This window comes from Manacus vitellinus, unplaced genomic scaffold, assembly GCF_001715985.3.
Source record: "Manacus vitellinus isolate BGI_N305 unplaced genomic scaffold, ASM171598v3 scaffold_33_pilon, whole genome shotgun sequence".
Taxonomy (NCBI): domain Eukaryota; kingdom Metazoa; phylum Chordata; class Aves; order Passeriformes; family Pipridae; genus Manacus; species Manacus vitellinus.
In genome coordinates, this window is record NW_021940478.1 from 7257247 (window position 1) to 7279396 (window position 22150).

The following is a 22150-nucleotide window of genomic DNA, read 5'->3' on the forward strand; positions in this document are numbered from 1 at the left end:
TGAAATGCCACCCAAAGATGCTTTTCCAAAGGCTTTCTGGTTCTCTCTTGGAAGCCTTACAAGCATTTGTTTCCCCTTGGGACTTCTAGAATTTCCCTGTTTAGACTGGAGGGTCTCTGAAGCAGAGGCTGTTTTGATAAACTGTGTACAGCACCTTGCACAATGGACCTCTGATCACAGCCTGCATCTCCATGTTATGGCAATGCAAATAAATATACGAACAACTGTCCTTGAACAGGAAGGAAAATAAAAATCGGATTCCCTGGAGAGTTGACGCATATATGGTAACCAGTCTCTTATCATAATAATGTTGTATTTATTGAAATCCAAGATTTAGTAGACGTTCAACTTTCTTGGCATGGCAGAAGTAACTCTCCCATTTTGTCTTAGATTCCTTGTGCAGAAGTTTTTGCTTGTTTGCTTTTTATCCTGTTTTGCCTGACACTAGGGGAGACTTTGTTTTACTAACATTTGTAGCCGTCACTTTGATCTGCAACAGGAAAGCTCAAGATTGGCTTCTTTGCCCATGGGGAAACAAATGAGATCAGAATATGCCAGTTTTAAAAACCTCAGTGGATTGGCTCTAGAAGAAATAGTTCTTGTTCCTTAGCTAATTGCGAATTACTTCTTTATTTTTTACAAAAAAACACTATGTTTTCTACACATGGTTATTCATTTGTGAAGGCTGGAGGCTGATTTCTATTTATTCCTGATACACATGAGGTTGTTTGTTCCTTGTAAATAAAAGAAATATTATAGTTTCCAAAGTCTTTCATTTACTGCAGGTTTTTGTGCTTGCTTGTTTTCTAATGTTCCTCTCTCCTAGGAAAATTGTCACTCTTGACAAGTACTTCCAAAAACATATGTCGTTATAGACCAGGGTAGTGTAATATCAGATGGGGTGTGGATAACAAAGGGTTCCCTTCGGTTAAATGAGCACTGTGCAATTGCACCAGTGATCATGACTAAGCTGAATTCAGACCGGCTTCCCTCTTCACTAACGAGGGAGGAAGGGGGATTTATCCAAGGTATTTTGGAGAATCAATGAGGGGAACACCAGAGTAGCAGACAAAGACCATGCCAAATCTGTCAGTGTCTCCTGCCACAGCGTTTGAGGATGGTGGTGACAGGGGAGAGAAGCACTGGCAACCATGTTTTGCCCTCGGTGTTCAGCCTTTGGAGCAAGGTGTACTCCATCACCTGCTCTGGGATTTTGTAATCACACAGGAGAGGCTCAAGTAAGGGTGTCTCTGTTACTTGCTGAGTCTTCTGGTGGGTAAAAAAAGTCTGGATAAAAGTCTGAATGTGCTAAACTGCCAGGCTTTTTGGTAATAGCTGCGACTGGATATTGCAGCACATCTTAAGGAAAAGGTGACCATGTAGCCCACTATAAAGGACTGACTTGTGCAAAGCAACGTGGTGGCTCAGCCATATCCCCTGCACACCCCTCTGCGCACAGTTAGACCTGCTAGGCTCTTCCCTGTTTCTCCTTGTTTGCACTAGAATGAAAGGGAAAAGTGTGCCCACATTCCTCCCCCATTACACTGTGACTGTTCAAGGGAGTCTGGAGTTTCATGTGATAGGTGCGAATGGCTGGAGAAGAATCTTCCTCATTGCCAGCTTCCCCCTTGCAGATATTTCTTCCTTGCCTCTCTGTGTGAAATGAGCAGTTTGCAGCAGTATAGAAAATTCTAGGCCCTATAAGGACTCAGCAGGTACTGGGAAGAGTTTTACAGGAATACTTATTTAAAGTTGAAAACAAGTTTTCTTTGACCTTTTTCATGCCCTGTTTGTGCTTGTTTGCCCCTGTTGTTCATGTTGGTGCAATTTCAGGCTGGGGGGTATAGGAGTGGTCATAGAATAATAATTAAGTTCGAGTATTTGCAGCAAGGCTTTTCATTACCACTGGAGAAGTGACTGATTGTAAGAGAGAACCTTAAGGCATTGTGAAAGCAAAACAAAACAGTTATGTCCAGTCAGAACAACTCCAGTTTTAAATTTAGCTTATAAAAATCCTTACAAAGTGTTCAGTCATTACTAACAAAATGATGTAATAGATAGTTTTGCTTGAATAAATATGAGAACTCTGGAGTAGGTGTCTGACAGCAATAATAACTTCTCTTTTTTATTCTGATTTCATCGTTATCGTGTTGAACATTAGCTAGCTACCAAGACAGTTTATGATTATAAAAAGAAGAACTTCTTTATCCCATCACAGGAAAAAAAGGAAGTTATCCATAATTCTCTTCACAGTCTGTGGACTATATAATGTAAATGGTTGAAGTGAAGCCCTCTAAGATGGTACCTTTTGGTCTTCTTTCTCCCAAAGCAAGTGCCAAACATTTAGATTTTCGTTGTGCTTGGAAACTTCAGAACATACCCACATAACTTACTCAGAATAAGAAATGTGTCATTTTTCTTTGGAAGAACGTTGTACTTGCTGGCAAACTTTGTCTTGAACAAACATTGTGAAATTTTGACTAGGGCAGCCATTCAAGAATACCTCACAACTTTGTTGATTAGAGGGAGATTCCTATATTTGCACAGTAGTTTCTAGATTGATACAGTTCCTTTCAAGAATGAGGGTATTTTTGAAGGTACCTTTAGAAAATCTATCTCAAAACTCTAACTGTTCTAATTCTAAAATCCAGAAAACAAATAAGTCAGCTGTTAAGGAGTATGGCTGGCAGGTACCAGCGAGTTAGATGGTAGCGTGACATTCACATGAACTTCCTGTAGATAATTCAGCCTTACAGAAAATCCTATAATTCTCTCCTCTTATCCATCTCAAATATTGCAATTATTGCAAATATGACTTGGCTATTTCATGAGGCATTAATCATCTTTATCAGATATTTGGCTTTAGAAATTATTTTGTAATGTTGTTTACTTTGTTACTCAGAGATGAGTTATTACAGAATAGTAGTGTTGGCCATGGGAAAAGGCTGAAAGGAGGTAAAAGGCTTTATCCTTTGCATTAAGAAACAATTGTAGAATGATTATGTGGCTAGGTGTGCACTTTCAGAGGCAGCTATACCTACTCCTTGCTATCAAACAGTGAATAACGGTTCCATGGTTTGCTGCTAAGTTTGGTTTTCCATCCGATTCTCCTTTCTAGCAAAGTCAGCACACCTCTAACGTGTGACTTCATTGGGGAAAGCAGTGCCTACCAGGTGAACTTTCTAAAAAAAAAAAAAAGTAATATGACTTATGACTTGGTCTCTTGCATCTTGTATCCTTGTTGAATCCTAATCCTGGGCTTGAACTGGGGGCAGATGCAGTACAAATCCCCATTGTTCAAATCCCAACCAGAGTCTATGCCCTGCTTGCAACTGCAAGGTTGCTTAATTGAATTTAATGAGGTTGTCCATGTGCAACACAGTTGGTAAGTAGTTGCCAGAAGCCTCTGATGAGTTCTTCTGAAGTTCTAGTCCATAGGGCTGGCTTTCTGTAACCATGACCGGGTCTGGCTACTGTATAGCTTCTGTGTAGAGGGTATTGTAAAACATGATTTCCCAGGGGAAAAACAACCCAACTCTGCTCTTGAAGCAAGCTATTTAGCTGACATAGAAGAGCTGTCCAGACTTTTTCCCTGATATCCCGATTTACGCTTGCAGTTCAGCATGTTACATCAACTTAATATCTCTATCAGCGTGTGGGTGGAGTGTCCTCTGATTTTTGATTTTTGCTGCAATTGAGTAGATGGGCATGTTGCAGCCCAGTTGTGTTTAACATTACTTTTTCTGTAGCATTCATGGCTGAGATGTCCAGCAGTGAATTGACTTCTAGGAGAGTGTGGTTTATTCTCCATAGCCACACAGTCCTCCAGCAGTGTATGGAAGCCGTGAACTAGACAGTGAAGCTGAATCAGCCTCTTCTTCAGACTGCACTCCTTCCCCACACTTGCCCCGCTATGGATGAGTGTCTGAAAAATTAATTCCCTAACAATTCCCCCACAGATGAAAGTGATACTAAAACACCTAAAAAATAAAAGGAATCATTGTTCTAATCCTCTGGAGATTAGTTTTTAACCTGTGTGATAGGTACAGACTAGAAAACACAAGTGTTTTAAGGTTGACATGTGGTTAAACTGTGAATACAAAGTGTGGTGGTTTGGTTTTGCTTTTTTAGAAATGAATTTTATCTAATCTTATTGATATTCCAGAGTTTAAGAGTAGGCACAGAGAAGTGAGAAGCATATGATCTGTAGACATGAATATTTTGTCACCTTAAAATAGAGATGGCTGGTTTCTACAGAATTTTTTGGTTTCAGATTCAGGTGTCTTCATATAAAGAAATTCTCATTTTCTCAATTCCCTTCCCTTCTTGGTTTGTTATTAAAATAAACTAAAATATATATAAACAGCTCAATGGAGGAAGAGCTTTTTCTCTGCTGTAACAGCTCTGTATTGTAAGAAAATGAGACCAGCCTTGATTATTGGGCTTGGGAAATTTACAGACAGGGTGAAGCAAAGGCTGATCCCTGCTGGACTTGCTTGTGTGACATAAGCTGGCCCTGAAAATCTGAGACAATCTTGCATTACTCTCCTTCTGAATGGTGGGATGGGGTCTAGGCTTGAGGGAAATTCTCCTGTCTCTCATCTCTGGGACTGCCTTTTGTTACTTGAGGTTAGGTGTGTGTCCTTCAGGATTATTCCAATCAGATGAGAACTATTGAGGAATCACTATGATTTTAGCATATTGGCTGTATTAATCTCTGTTAGAGAGGATCATGAGACTAACTAAGCAGTCTGGGAATACTTTCCTGTAAGAAACAGCATAGTTCTCATGTCTACGTGTGCCTAGTGTCCTGCATTCGGGGATGATAAAGTAATTTCTGCCTCTGAGAAGGGATAAATAAATACCAAACCCAGAGGGAAAGAAACATGTTGTAGAACTTGACTATAAGAGGGGTAGTTGCAGAAAAAGGATGAAAAAGAGTGTCTACAACTAGGACTATTTCTAAAGGAAGATATGGTTGTGCAAGAAACCTGCATATTGGAGAAAAGTAGATCATCCAGAAAAAAGTTCAAAGAAGCAGATATGAAAACAGAGCATGTGGATTTAGCCTGCAAAATGGAAGCAACAAGTGGGTGTGATAGTGCATCTCATAATTAGATAAATGGAGTTTTTCATTCTGTCTCTTGCTGCTCCTCCATTTCCAAATCATGTTGCACTTCCAAATTTTCTTGCATCCTCTGGCTTCTTCTTACCACATACCTCTCTAGCCTATCAAATATTGGTATAAATTCTCAGTCCACTATTCCTGAAATTTCAGTCCCCTGAGAAACTTGTGCCAGTGATGATCACAAGCCAGTTATCAAAACTAGAACCTTGCTAGGCAGGTTCCAGGACCAACCTAAAAAAAATTCCCAGTTTAAATTGATAATCCCTGCCTCAATAGTATACAGACTCGTGACACACAATGATAAGTGAGATCAGTAACTGTCTTTTTCACAGTCAGTTTGTGTAAATTGATCCTCATTAATCCTCCTTGAAAGAAACCTGCTTAAGTCATAACATTAATTTCTACATCTGGGCTCTCTGCTGCAGTTGTAGGAAGAAAATTTAACGGTTGCAGTACAAATTTGGAAGCTTGGTTCAACATGATGAGCAAAGCTTGGTGAATAGGGCCAGCCCTGGATACACAGATTGCTATATATATGAGACCAAAGCAGAACTTTGTAACTTTCTAGTATGACTGCAGCATGAAATAAAATGCCATCTGAGGATTTCCTGTGGATCGTTCACTAATTTGCGATTATATTAGTGCCTTTTAATACCTGTAGATTTCATTGGTAGTGAGGTGTCAAAATGGAATTTAGGATCCTATTTACCTTTATCACAGGGTTTGGCACTTTGTGACAGTTAGTGTTGCAATCATATGCTAAGTTTTTATCCCTTTTTTTATCAGTGAAATTGGAAATTACTCACAGGTATATATTTCCATAAAAAATATTTTTTCTTTTGAAGTTTTTCTATTGGAAAGTTGAAATTGCATACGTAAAATGGAAAAAACGCAGGTCGTTATAATAAAAATGGACATCAATTTAAGTCAGTTTTGGTGAGGTTTTTTGTTCAATATTTAAGTTGGAAACTTCTACAGTTTCCAGCTGCCTCCCTTCAACAGATATGTGTTGTAGTAATCAAGTACTGTGACAACTGAAATTCTATGAAAATGCTATCTAGTCCCAACTGGGAGAACAATATCAGGTATTTCACAGACCTTGAAAGGGTGATGTGCCCTTACAACACTGGATATAAGGCAGAGAACTGAAAGTGAAATACAAAAGGAGATTTCTTCCCCCCTTCAATGGAAAATTCCACATGTTGATCTCTAGAGGAAGCAAAACACAGGCAAACTTGCCAGATTCTTATGTCATCTTCGAAAATTTCCTGTTCCTGGTCTCCGCTTTCAGAATTTGAAATTGTTGCAAAGGCTGACCTACTATTCCCAAATGAACAGAAACATGTTATTTTAATGTGAGTTTATGATAAACTGTGATTTTTTTTTTAATTATTTTTTTTGATGCTTGTTGCTTTTGGGATTCATTTTTGGATATTGCACAAAGGTGGTAGCACTGATTCAGAAAGTGGCTCTCCCCTTTGAGTTAGGATTCAAAAAGTCATTTTATTGTTGCCCCTTTGGATGAAAAAGAAGTTCCAGTGTTTAAATACAGCTAGCTACAGCTAATAGTATAGGCCCTTAAGTGCAAGGGACTTATCTCTCAGTTTCAAAGGACTCCAGATATCCTGCATGGCATGAAGATGAAACAAGCATTACTGCACAAACAGTGGGGTTAGCATAGATGATTACCCACAAAAAAGCATACGAAAATTACTACTTCTCTTCCCCCTCCCTCCAGGTTCCTCCTACATTGCAAACAGCACATGAAGGTCACCTGCAGAACATTGTGGCTGGGTTTTGGGTTAGGGTTTTTGTTTGTTTATTTGTTTTCCTGTATAGAAAAAGTAAACAAGGAAGAAATATTTTTGCCCACTGAGGGCAAAGGAGTTGAAATTTTTGGTTTCTGCCTGTTAGTGCTTTTGGTTTCAAAATCCCACTGGCAAAATTCCGAGGTCTGGCTCCTACTTCTAAGCTCATGGTGAGCCCAAGTGTCCTTTCCAATATATTCTACTTAGAGAAAGCTAAATGTCAAAGAGCAAAGCTGTAATGGAACCAGTTGGTTCCCATTAATGAATTTTTTTTTTTTTTAAGTGTTGAGTGGCCATTGCTAGGCACTGCAAGTTTTTTGCTTTATTCTGCTAATCTTGTGTTAAGATCCATCTTGGTATGTTATTTGACTTGTCCCACCCTGATTGCAGGTTAATTATAGCTGTGGGTTATGGAATCAGTTGTCCAACAGAACTTCAAATGTGCAGTCACTGCTGACATTTAAAAGCAGATTGAATAAATTAAAATGCCTTCTACAGCTATTAACTGAGTCCTCTCCTTAATTACTGAAATATTCTCATAAAATTATTTGCCAAAAAATAAAGAAAGTTCCTGCTCTCTAGAGCACTTTTACTAAAAAGCCACACAGAGAAACAGATAAAGAGAGAGAGCTTGTGGATTGGACTGCAGTAAGGATGCTTTGTCAGTACTTGTTACCACTACATTGATGCTTGCTCAGTGCACATACACATAAATACAGGACATCTTAATAGTGTTCTGTATTGACCAGCAGCTAGCAAGATCAGGATGAATGTCACCAGAATATTTGGCATTCATCCTCTCCCTTATTCATTATGAAGGTGTGATTGACAAAACCAGATGAATTTCCATCGAAGCCCATGTGATAAAAGATGATGTGCTTGCATGTGTGGAGTTGTCCTGAGTGTGTGCAGATATTTCAATCTTATGGACTGCTTGATCATCCTTCCTATCCCTCTGCAAAAATGCCACTTCACTCTTTCCTTGAGATGTTGACGTTTGTTGGCTTTCTGCAAGTGGATGCATGAGCTGGAGGTGGGCACTTTCATAGGCAAAACATGGTTAGTTGTGTAGTGGTTTCCCTTGCCTCCAAACCCTTCTTTTTCTGTAGGATATATAGAAACTGGTTGTGTACTACTGTCAAAATGCAACTTCCTCCCTGGGTAGCAAAGGCCTCCTTACTTGTCTACAGCAGCAAGCATCTGTAGAGGGAAGGGATGCGCAGCTGGAGGCTGATACTGCCTCATGTCATTGGGAACATTTATGTTGTACCAGGCTGCTAAAGGGATGGTTGTAGCTCTTTTTTCTTTCTAAGAAATCTGCCTGACTTGCATATTTATGTTGTACCAGGCTGCTAAAGGGACGGTTGTAGCTCTTTTTTCTTTCTAAGAAATCTGCCTGACTTGTATATTTATGTTGTACTTTTAGCGTAAAACATGTTCTCAGATCTCTAGGACTTTCAACACACAATCTCAAGAGTAGGGCTTCTTAACTCTCAGCCCTTGCAAGGCACAGTGGTGTCAACCAAGTGCACATTATATCCATGGTGGATATGGGATGCACAAGGTGAATACAAAACCAACATTGACCCTGGCTATATATAGGCTTTTCTACTATGTGATCTTTCATCAAATACAGATGGTTTCCTACTCCTGCTGTTAAAGGGATAAAAACTCATGGATATCAGCATATATGGTAGAGCCAGCATAAAGCACACTGGAAAAGGGAAAGTCTGTGTCTGATTTCCATTTTTATGAGAATCTCTGTTCTGTGCTAACAAAAGGCACCATAAACATGGTGCACGAAACTCCAAATATTTGGGTTTAGTAAAAGAGCACAAGAAGCAGCAGCCAGCACAGGGTTATCTAAAAATCATGAAAGATGTGGACAGTGGGAGAAGCTTGCTTTAACACTACTAAAGGAGCTTTTTCAAATGCAGAAAAAAACACCCAACACAAGTGTTCAGAAAAGCCTACAAATAGGTAGTAGAAAGAAATAAAAAACCCAAGAATGGCAGATTAATATTTATCACTCCTCATGCAACCAAGTGTGTTAGTGACTCAGCACCTTTAAGGGGTCACCATTTATTTAAGGACCCATAATTTTAGGTACACATAATTCTAAAGTTCCTGTGTCTGTATTGACGGGAATGCATGCGAGATGCTGGTCTCTAGGAGATGAAGATAAAAACAGATTAAAGTTCCCAACTCTGAGCAGCAGAAGTGGCCCAGGGATGTGTTTTTAGCTCCTGTAGAGGATTAGAATTCCATCACCTGATTCAGGTAATGATAAAATATCCCAATATTTTAGGATATCCAAGAAAACGGCCTTGGGCTTTTTATGCTATATATTCATTAACATGATCTAAAACTCTCAAAAAGTTTAACCTAAACTCCTGGATCAAAGACGCTTTTGCAAACTGCTGTTTCATTGCGCTCAGTGATCCTGAAGACTGACTTCGTGTCTGCCTGGGCAAGCCTTTGCATTGCTAGCTTCAGCCCATCAGACTACTAAATTTCTTAGCAATGGTGGTCCCAAATTATCCCAGATAGTTGGAAAGCATTCAAAAGCAATGGTAACTGTCTAATTATAGTGAATTCCTGATCTGGAGTTTTTGCTAAGGACATCACTTTGTAGTCAACTGTCATGAGGGCATCTGGTTTGTGTAATTTAATAGTTTTGACCATGCCTTTTATAAAAAAATTATTCTGAATAGCCACCAACAAAAAATAATTAATTGATTGAGATTAGGTAATTTATAGTAATTAGTACTAGAGTTCTCAGTTGAGTTCTCAGTCTTCAGAACAATATCCTGCTGATGAATATTCTTTGGGTACTGCCCAAGCACATTTTAAAGCAATTTTGAAACTCCAGGGTTCATAAATAACCAGAATTGTTAATTTTTTGAAGAAAAAAATCATGGTAGAGAGCATGGAAAGGAAAGAACAAACAAAAAGGAAGTGTCTATCTAAGAATTCAGGTGAAAAAAGAGTACATATTAGGCAGAAGACTAGGAAGGAGCAAGAGACTGAAGAGGAATTAAGGGACATAAGAGAAAGGACTGCAGGAAAAAAGGCTGAAATGGAAAATTAATAAGAAAAAAAAGTTCTTCTGTAGTTTGACTTTTGAGAAAACCTTTTTGATGCTGACCATCAGTTAGATTTTTTTGACACATTAATTTTCTGAGCAAAGTGTTTTATTGCGTGTGCAGTCCTAGTAGCAATTGTCTCTGGCATGCTTAGCTCACCTTTCCTTTGTACTTTGGTTGGAATTATTAGCTACCAGTATGCCACTAAAGGAAAGTTCAGCACTGATCAGTAATAAAATCTAACTTGCACTTATATAGAGGAAGGACTAGATAGGCTCATCCACAGCAGCTTCTCTCTGTTACTCTGAATAGATTTACCCTAACAAATATATCTTCTTTTCATATGAACAGTAGTCAAGAAACAGTAACCCTAGTAACTTTTTCTAGCTCAGTGTTTTTTTCCAGTTTACAAAAGTCCCCAACATGTTGAAACACAGAAGAGGTGACTGTACAACAGAGCCCAAGGCTAACCTTTGTATGCAAGTGTTAGCTTAATCATGGAGAGAAAGATTAGGAGAGGAAAAAAATGTAATTGAATGTGTTTTATTCAGTAATTTCATTTTGTTTTTAGAAGAAGGTTTCAGGCAAAAAGATAATGACAGCAATTTATTAAATTTATCCAATGAAATATTTCGGATTGTATTAGTAGACTGAAGTGGTGTTTACATGTGTAGTTTTATGTATAGTTTCCTATGGAGACAAGCTCATTAGGTGAAGATTGCATGTCTCTAGTTACTCTCCACCTAGATGCAGTCTACTGAGATGGGTATTGCAAAAGCACAGGACTTGCATAATTGATAATGTGGGCTGGAATTTCTTCAACAAACTGCCTCTTCTTTGGGGATGACAAACTCTGACACAGCTTGTCAGAGCCTCTTCTCTTGGGGACAGACAAGCTCTGGTTTGTCAAAACCAAAGTAACGTGTGTGAAATCTTCAGATTTGATTTCTTCTTCAAAAAATGTTTCAGAAAATTTCTAATCTTGTCAAAAAGATACTTTAGAATATTCTCAGGAAAAAATGTAATTGTGAATTTAAATTTATCTGTCCCCTACCTAAACCAACCACAAAGCAAAAAATGAAACTGAAATGAGGAAATGCAAATATTTTGAACTGGGGGCAGTGACTTTTTGTGCCCTTTTTTTTTTCCCTTTCCCCTTTGGCTTACCAATTCAGAAAGTTGTTGAGGTTTTTTGTTTCCCAAATTATGAAACAGGATAAATTTTCTTAACTTTCATGATCTTTTAAGAAAACAAAAATGTTTTTTCTGGACTCTAGCAGTCAGGACATGAAACTTGTTTTCCATATGTAGCAATGCAATGTATGTAAAATATGCATGTCTTTCACAACGTAGCCCATTCTGGCATGTGGCCAAAGTGTAGATATCTATCAGAGATGAGCTTGAGAAGAAATAGATGAGGAAATTTTATGCAGTCTCACATTTTCTCTTAGTTTATGTAGGGGTGTTTTCTTTTTATATTTAGTTATTCCTGTATTAACTGAAGGTAGTTACTCATTAGTGGATGGAAAGGAATAATCCTGTTCCCATAAAGGGTTGCACTGCTCTAACCTGTACAGCTATTCAAGGACTTGGCAAACTGGGGCTATCTATGTTTAGATGAACCCCATAAAATTTCTACATTTGCATAGCCAAATACACATGCCAACTGTACTTGCACAATGCCTCACTGCTGTATGCACAGGTAACCTGCAGCAGCAAATGCTCTAGTAAACGGTTTGCTCATGCAACAGCCACTTAGAGACTCTTGAATATTGAAGTTCAGGGTTAGAGCTGGTCCATGAAAGTCTACTGAAGTGCATGTGAAGCCTAGTAAGCAGTTTGCAAGGAACCAGACTGAAGCCCTACGTAGTCTCCCTGGAGTGCAGTGCCCTGGTGGATTGCTGCAGCAGCTCTTTGGAACCTGTACTAAGACCATTCCTTACAATGTACAGTTAAAAATCCAGGATGTTTCCAATTAACTTTGATCTCTGGAAGAACAGGCTGTTGAACGTATGTTATTTCAAGCTGGAATTGCAAATGCAAATTACTGTGAAGACAATAAATGGTTTTGAAGTAGATTGACCAGAAAGTTCATGTTCATATTGCAGAGGTGGCACACATGGTCATTCATGCTGACAGCTCAATGCCATTCTGCATACATGAATATAAAGGGAGGCGATGTCCTTCTCAGCATTCTATTTTTGTGTCCAGAGACACCCAAATATGCATCCTATCACACCTCTACAAGTGCCCTCTACTTGTTTCTTTGGGGTGGAAATCATAGAATGGTTTGAGTTGGAAGGGACCGTAAAGATCGTCTAGTTCCAACCCCTCTGCCACAGATAGGAACACCTTTCACTGGACCAGGTTGCTCAAAGTCCCATCCAGCCAGTCCTGGAACCCTTCCAGGGATGAGACATCCACAGCTTCTGTGGGCAACCTGTTCCAGTGTCTCACCACCCTCATAGTAGAGAATTTCTTCCTATTATCTAATCTAAACCTACACTCTTTCAGTGTAAAGCCATTCCCCTTGTAAAAATCTAGGTGCATAGGCCAGAAGAAAGGTGCAGATGATGGGATGCTCCAAGCAAATCCCCTGGCTCACAGTGTAGGTGCAGACTCAACTAAATCTCATTACCATAGAAATACTTGTCACCTGCTAAGTGGAGATTCTTCTGCTTTGGACCACTAAATATTATTCTTACTATTATTCCAGTTCTGAAGGCTCTTATAGCCTCTCCAATTTCCTTTGTGTCATTGAGTTCTCTCAGTTTTCCCTTTCAGCACTGTATACTGCAATATACCCTTCTACCAGTTCCTTATCTTCCTTATAATTCTGCTAATCCACATCTTCTTTAGTTTAAAACAGCAAGCTCCTGTATGCCACTATATCAGATATCTTGCAAGACTTGACATAAATCTACCACAATTCCAAAGTGAAGAAATCAGTTCTGAGAGAAAGATTAAAACTCGTGGCCCTGTTTTTATCAAGCCAAGCTGTATTTTATGCTATTTTCTGTCTGCTTCCATGTGTTTTCATGCAACAGCAGTCAGACTTACAGGTCTGTAGTGGCTACTGAATTACACCTTTCACCTTTTTTTTTTTTTTTGCTGTACTCCACTCATATGGTTGTGCTTTCACAGAATCACAGAATATGCTGAGTTGGAAGGGACCCAAAAGAATCATTGAGTCCAGCTCTTGGCCCTGCACAGGACCATCCCCAAGAGTCACAGTATATGCCTGAGGGTATCATCCAAACACTTGAACTCTGTCAGGCTTGGTGCCATGACCACTTCCCTGGGGAGCCTGTTCTAGTGCCCAAACACCCTCTACGTGAAGAATCTTTTTCTAATATCCAACCCAAACCTCCCCTGACATAACTTCATCCCATTCCCTTGGTCTTGTCACTGCACACCACAGAGAAAAGATCAGTGCCTGCCCCTCCTCTTCCCCTCACTAGAAAGTTGTAGACTGCAGTGAGGTTTCCCCTCAGTTTCCTCTTCTCCAGGCTGAAAAGACCAAGTTTCTCATACAGCTTGCCCTCAAGGCCCTTCACCAATTTTATTCCCAACATAGATACACAATATGGTAGAGATATTTAAAAGAGGGAAAATCAGTAATAGCTTAAATCCTCAAGGAGTTCTCTATGTAAACTTTCAGAGTATTCAGGAGGAGTTTGTTGTACAAATCCTTTCAGGATCAAGTTTGACATAAGTAGTCTATCAAGCTAGCAACTGCACTGACATGATTTTCAGTGCAATAATAATTCTTTACACAAGTAAAATGGGATGCCACAACACACGGCCACCAGGTCCAGTTGCAAGAAGTCAGCATCCACCCCTTTGAAAATATCAGAAATGCCTGCTAATAGTTAACCAGTATGCATAATTAAAAGCTCTACTGAATGCTTGGCAAAACAGTGGCCGTTCCTCACAAAAAGCTATAAATAGAAGGAATACTGAAAAAAAACCCCAACCCAAAACTACCCAGAGAGTCTTTTCAAATGCCTAATTTTTGTAGGAAGCTTTATTTATTTGAAACAGTAGGATACCAAAGATACCTTATAAAGCTGATTAAACTTCACCATGGGTCATACACCCAGCTGAAGGGTTTTGTTTTTTTCCTCCCAGATCAGTTCATGTGAATATTACCTTGCAATTACAACCCTGGGAATGATCTAGCAATACCTGGGAGCCAAAGATCCCTGCAGCAAGAGTGGAAACAGTAATATCCTCTTCAAGCAGACTTGAGGATCGTTTGGTGAGATGCCAGTTCTCTGGTGGAAAGTACCCACATTTTTCTGGATTAACCTGCATCTCCAACCTCTTCTCTCTTCCTAGCCTCTAGCTCAGCAAACCACTTTCTCCCCAGTCCTCCCTCCACAACATCACCTGTGCCAACACAATTTCTGAGCCTCCTGGGGGAGTGTTTTGGCTGCACTCTCAGGGTCTCAGTGCTTAGCCATGGAGAAAGCAGCTCAGGAGCAACTTTTGGGGAGTGACTGCCATGTTCAGTACTAGCAGGGCACCTTGAGTTCTGCACTGAAGGGGAAAATTGCCTTATGCATGGGAGCAGCACAGAGTCAGTGCCGTGCTCCCAACCCTCCAATGCTGTGATTGCTGACCATTCAAACCCATTCCTGATAGACCAGGTGGCAAGGGACCCATGAAAGTGTTTGATTTCACCTTGTAGAAACCAATGAGACTTCTTCCTTATAACATACTCTTTCATGCCCTCCTGAATACTGTTGAGGACACTGTAGGACAGATTCCTAGAAAAGAGTGGATGCAATTCATGACCTAGCAGAGAAAATAATATTACACGTATTGTTGGCACTAGCCTGGAAAGACATTAGAGAGAGAGGACTCACCGAACAAGACAGTGAGAGCACTGGAAGCTACAAAAGTCTGAAAGAAAAATGGCAAGCACCATTTCTGCTTGAAAACTTGTGATTTTGCTTGCAAACAAAGGGGTGGATGCTGACTTCCTGCAACTGGACCTGGTGGCCATGAGTGTGTTGTGGCATCCCATTTTACTTGCTTTTCCTTAGGGGAATGAGACAGAAATCAAAGCCAAATAAAACAACACTGACGTTGCTTGAACAAACTTGGATCCAGAGAGAGCATGTGGGTTTTGGGTTGTCAGTCTAAGCATGGGCCAAGTGATCTTTTTCTAAACTTTATTGACTTCTTTTTACATGAAAAAATGTATCAAATACAACTATTCCTGTAATATAAAAAATTAATTGAAATACATGACTTATTTTAAGCATGGAGACAGATAACATTCAAGAGAATAAGCCCATAAAGTTCATATTTGCTCCTCTCTGCATCTTCTCTAGACATCTGAATGATATTTTCTGCTCTGTATAATCCCTGAAGTAGCTGTGCTCTGCACTTCTCCTCCCCAGGTTATGTGACTGTAGTGAGCTCTTTTTGTTTGCAAAGACTGCGCAAGCTGATTAGAGAGGTAGGTGTGTGCCCTGTAAGACACCAACAGGGATCTGATCCTTATAGTTCTGTGCAAACCAATACATAACTTCGGGCATTTTGTAGCAAAATACATTTTGTAGTATACGTTGCATTTATGGTCACTTAGCATCTCTTGCTTTACTTAGGGGTATATTCTACTGAGTTCTCGTGTTACTGTATTTATTTGCAGAAACTGTTAACCGTTGCCATTAATACCCTCTGAAAATAATTTGCAGATTTGCCAATTAGGTGGTGAACTTCAGTTTTGTGTTCTGTGTATGAAATACATCATTATAAGGTGCTTTCTTGAAATGTCTTCTCTGAAACATTTCAAACCATGTTTAATCTTGCTCAGAGGTCCAACACTGTAATTTCAAGTTCAGCTTGCAGTTTATAACTCTGCAATCCTTTTTTTGAAGAGCTGCTAACCAATTATTCTCCATCCTATGACTTAAGAGTTGCATATTTGTGCCAAAGCCATAATACTTTGTTCTTCTCTCTGCTAAACAGAATGCTGTTTTTGCAGAGCATTTCTCCAATTTTCCTACAGGCATGCATATTAATAAGAATAAAGTTGTGCCCCTAAATCAGCCTTAACCAAGTCACTTAACAAAGGTCAGACTTGTTTAAAATGTAGTCACAGGAGTCCAAAGAAATGAATAGATGTAGATGGTAAAGAGGAGAGCTGTAATACAAAAGCTAAAATTATGAAGCTGTGAAAACATTAACCCTTGAAATAATGTATACATTATTGTTCTACAAGCAAATATAAAAAAGTGTATTATTTTGCCAATAAACACAATATTAAGTCCTTTTTTGCTAATGATCTGAATAGCCAGAATTAAATAATTTTGAAAATTAAGTGGTTTTTCAAAACAATCAGCATGTATATTTTTATAGAGATGCATACACATATACATTTTCTTTAAGAGTTATGGACCTTTATTCCTCATAAACCTTTATTCAGGTTTGTTCCATAATTTCTATTCCTCACTGTATATGTGTGTAAAAATATACAATCAGTAGTTGGAAAAATATTCAAAGTCCCATTGGGTCCCACAATCATGTCACTTCTCATTACAGAAAGTAACAGTGTATGTGTTTAAAAGTGCTAATGTGATCACCAGAGTGACTATTACAAATCAACCTAATTCAGCTTTTCTTTTTTCAGCATAAAATCTGGGTGTTTATCATATGCATGCCAGTTAAAATCAGTACAGATAATTTCAGTTGTAGGAATTCTTCAGGCACAGGCTCAAGGAAGCTTTGTACATTTTCTTTGCATGTATTTTCTTCTACAATAGACCAGCTACAAAATAATACAATGCACAGAGAATACAAACAGTAATGAGGAATATTAGATTAACTCGGCATGCTAATGAAATCCTTGAGGAAATTCCTCATTTTCCTCTCCCCTATTAATTTTTCAAGTACATCTTCTCATAAACTACCCTGATTGCTTGACTACTGAGATACTATTAATTTCTTCTCTTTCCACAAGAATCCAAGATTTTAAGGGTAGATACAGATAATATTTTTCTGTATGCATGAAACAAGGCATAAAACTGCACAATGTGATTTTTGCTCAGACCCAGACTGACTATTTGAACTGTATCATCTTTTCAGAGAGTAAGTCAGCCCCAGCTGTAATCTGCAAGTGATGGCAAGTCTACTACATCTATGTGCAAGCTGACCTAGAGGTTAGATTCTGATACAAATATCTTCATCCTGAGTTTCAAAATGTAAACTGTCATTGTGCATTTATTTTCCACAGCCTTCTATGTGAAAAAGGTGTTTGCTACTGAAAAACCCAAGTTTTCTTTAAGAGCTTGCTTCAATTTTAGCATTGTCAAACCATTTCCACACTTTCATAACTCCTCAGAATAATATGGTTATTACTTGTGTATAGAATCCATTCATTTGCTTCATTTTAAAGGAAAGAATAAAAGTATTAAAATACTGAGTGATCTTTCCTGCCCCACACAGCCCAGTGTAAATTATCAGTCATGGTTCTGACACCAAATTGTATTCCTATTCTCACGTAGAATCCCCTCTGGATTAAAGTCGTTATTACTTAATTTTGAAGCTCTGAATGCAAGCTCCCTATCAGAGAATATTGTCTTCTAATAGCATCTGAGGTGAGCTCAAGTTATACTCTATGCTGTGATCCTTACTCTGCAAGCCACTGATACGTTTGTGTATTGCAAGATAACTACAATATTCATCTATGTTTGTGAAGGTAAGTCAAAGCAGAGGCTTTAGTAAGAGGCTTTAAAGTAGAAAGTGTTATTAATTAGTTATTAGATTAATAAATTAACTGAGTAGGAAGAATTCTTTAATTCTGCATTGAACTTTTCTTTTAAAATACAGTATGGTTTCCCTACAGCAAAACCATAAGAAAAAAAAAATCAAAATAAATACATGTTAATTACACTCCTGGACCTGCTTACATGTCAAAACTATTTTTTCAGTATTGCTTCATTGTTGAGGGTTAGTGTACTTCACTAGCAAGTGGCAGAACATGTCCTAAGTAGGGATTTTCCATTGCATGCCACAATTACAGACAATTGACATTTGATTATAATAACCAGCAGACTTTCATGAAATAAATGACACCTGAGTAAGCTTCATAACCTTTTGCCTCGCCCTACCCTGGAATGTATCTGTGCTGTGTGAAGGCTAGGAACAGTTGTGGTGATTGCAAACAGAATTATTTGAAGCTGGGAGAACTTGGACGTTTGCTGAGATAGGTTGCATTAGCTAGCTTATACACCATTTGTAATGGCTTTTAGAACTATTTACTTGTGTGTGGTTCTGAGTATGCAAAATGGTGATCTGGTTATAGACTTGCATCCAAAAGTTTCTCTGTTTCCTGAGTCTGATTCAACCACGTCCAGTGTTATACTAGCTCTCTGCTTATGTCAGTGAACACGAAGTGGAGGTGACGCTACCAAATCAAAATCATTTTGTACAGAAGCACAGGAATTGTGCTACTTGTTTTGGTGCCTGTGGTTTGAGCAGCAGCAAGCAAAGCTGTTTGCCTATGCAAACTCATCACTTCGTTATGTAACTGTCTCTTGTAAATTTGCTTGCTTCATGACCACATCCAGCTAAACTACTGAGAGCTCACAAACAGTGTGCCAAGAGAGTTTGGGTTGCAGGTGTCTCTGGCTATGAGTAGTAAGGTGTAAAATTGCAGTGCAGGAAAGATCCATAAAGGTACAGCTTTCAGCAAGCGTGGTGGACTGTATTCCTGTAGACTGAGAGTTTCTGCTTGAAACACCCATCAGCAAACACACTTCTGTCACCTACACGGTGAGTAATGTGAAAGAAAAGTTTTCTTCATTCAAAGAGCAAAAATTAATTACTGAGAAAACAGATCTGTACAATCTTGATGCTGGCTGGAGTGGGACATGCTGCTATCGCGCTATGTATTGAGACTTGTCACCTACATGGTTGCCTCTCAGTACCCTTAAAACTATTCTACCTGTCCATCCTCCTTCACATTCATCCACTCAACTCCTGGATCTTACTTCAGAATCAGAGGCACATCTGGAGTCAAGAAACCATCCTTTAACACTTCTTGTTCTTCTTCCATTCTGCTGGGGAGGAACAAACCCTGACAACTGCAGCAGCCCACTTGACTGATGCATATCTGGATCACGGAGAAAGCATGGGCAGTGTCTGTTAGATGCTTCAGATACTTAATTGTTGCATAGTGTTGAGAACACTTTTACACTGTAACAGGATGATATTTAATATGTTCCTAACAATATCATTGTTTTCAGCCCATTCTCAGTTTTGCTATTTTTTAGCAAAGGTTATTATTGTTCATCTTAAACATAGCAACTAACTTAACAGTTCTGACATCTGAACTTTAGAGAACCCTTAAGAACTCTTAATTGCTTAGCTTAAAAAAAAGTCAAGGCCCAGCACAGAACAGATGTATAGTAATAAACTTATCTCATAATGTCAAATGATTAAACAGTGGATTCTTTTTTACATTTAAATATACAAGACTTTCCATTAAGGGACTTTGTTGACTCTGATAACAGTTTCACAACCATTAAGTTTATTTCTACAGCTATTTGTTAAAAGCCAATAGGGAAAATAATAGAAACTAATTGAAAAGCAAAGCAAACAGAGCAGAGCCTAGAATGTTTCAGTTAATAAGCAATAGAGATTGTATTGATTTCATTTTATAAACAACATTAATCCTCAATAACAATTAAAGTGTAGACAGGTTGCTTGTTTAAGTTATCAGATAAGATGGCCTACTCAGGTATATATCTTGGGTAGTAATTTGAAAAGGATATGAGGATTCAAGAATCTATTGATCTATCCATCATGAGCCTGTGTCATGAGAAATGTCCTTGGCAAGGTGCAGTAGTTCTTAAAACGTCATAGACTGGCAGTGCAAAATTCCTACTGCTGGAAAACTTTGCAAGCCTGAATGAAAATGGTAGAGTTTCAAAACTAGCTTTATGTATTTTCCCAAAATTATAGGGATGACTGAAGTGAGGTGTCACATCTTGTCTGCTCCTAGTTCAAAGACCATGGAAGTGAGTGCTTGTAGCCTTAAAGCAGAATCTGCATCAAGGCTGTGAGAAGCTTTGGTCCTGGGTATCCTCTGCTGGCAGAAAACTGCAAAAGCTGTTCCTGAGACACTTCTGCTCCCAAACCAGGAGCAGAATATAATCCCCCTTCTAGATGGTGGCTTAGAACTCTAAGGAAGGCTGGAAAATAATGATGTGAGTGCAAATCTCTAAAAATACAAAGGAAAGCTTTTGGCGTTTTACACAAAGGATAGCAATGCAATATTCACAGCTCAGGTGTTGACAGGTATTTATTTGCAGTTGCTCTATGACTGTGTGCTAAGTGGTGACTGAATGCTTCTCGAGGTATGTTGGTGTAGCTGCCTCTGGAGATGCTCCTTTTGTTTACCCAATGGTGTAACAGCAGCTGGGAAGAGCAGCAGGGCAGACCCCAGTGTGGCCAGGCTGCCCTCTTTTATTGTAATGGGAAGTCCAGAGATGTAGCTGGACTGCTAACCTGTGCCAAAGACCACACTATCCCATTATGAGTGCTTGTCAGTTCCTATGCAAGCCCGCTGAAACTGGCTGGGCAGATGTGTTGCGTTGTCCTATTACCTTCAGCTGTAGTGCAGACATGAACATGGAGCTGTGCTACTGCAGGTTGATCTGGCTTTGGCTAAGGGCCTCCAGCACAGAGTAGCTGACTTGGTTCTTGTCCTGTGCTTAAGCTGCTTGTGGGTTCATGAATAAGCTGCTCTCTTCATCTCATGGTGTGCAGGACCTGATCCAGTGGCTTGCTATCAAAATGCCTAATTGGTCACAGTCTGCACACAGCTTCATGTGGAAAGGTCACTTAACCTTTGTTAAACCACGTATGTTTAATGCAGGGACCCATGGTACAAAAGTGGATGTTTGGGCTCAGGTTCCTTTTCTGCCACAGGGAACACTGAAATTGTATCTCGTTCTACTGGCAGTGGTACTAGAAGTTGCTCAAAGCCTCATCTAACCTGGCCTGGAACACTTCCAGGGATGGGGCATACACAGCTCTTCTCTGGGTGACTTGTTGCAGTGTCTCATCACCCTCACAGCTTTTCTTCTGCTTAAATTGGGCTGATTTTTAGGGACTAGTTCAACATCCCTTAGATTAAAAGTGAAGGAAATTAAAAGGAAGAAAGAGGAAATTGAATGTGATTCTATGATCTCATGTTAACAACTCACATGGGAGAGAGGATACTTTGATGTCAGTTCCTGTTGTATTAAACACACTGCACAAAAGTGTGAAATAGGCAGTAGAATAAGAACTGACACACTGCTTTCCTCAATCTAGCTGAATGTCCAAGAGCCTACACACTATCTCTGGTGAAGATAATGTCTGCTTGTTCCAAGTAGGGTGGAATAGCTTCCACAGGAAGGAACATTGATCCCAAACTGTCTAATGGGCTCTTCAGGGAATTAATTCAAATTCTTTTATGGTGAGGAGAATGAGTCCATTCCTCTGTGGATATGGGTGAAGTCTCTGGTTCTGAGCCAGGTGGACAAAGCAGGAGTAACCTCCTCTAGCTGTACATTTTGAAAAACAGTGTGCTAATACCTCCAACTGTACCGGAGTCTTTGTGATCAAGCTTATGACTCTGGAGAAGTAAAAGTGAATAGTGCCATGCTAGAAGCTTGTACTTTAACATTCTTTGTTCAAGATAAAATGCATTGCATTATATACAAATCACATTTTAAAATGGAGCAGTATGACAAAGATGTTAAACAGCACCAGTCCCAATGCCAGCCCCTGAGGAACACCACTCATCACTGGTCTCCACTTGGACCAGTGAGCCATTGAAAACAGCTCTTTGAGTGCGACCATCCAACAATTCCTTATCCACTGAGTGGTCCACCTGTCTAATCCATGTCTCTCCAGTTTGGAGACAAGAATATCATGTGGGACAATGTCAAATGCTTTGCACAAGTCCAGGTAGATGATGTCGTCACTCTTCCCTTATCCACCAGCGCTGTAACCCCATTTTAGAAGGCCACCAAATTTGTCAGGCATGATCTGCTCTTAGCAAAACCGTGCTGACTGTCACCAACCACCTCCTTATTTTCTTTGTGCCTTAGCATGGTTTCCAG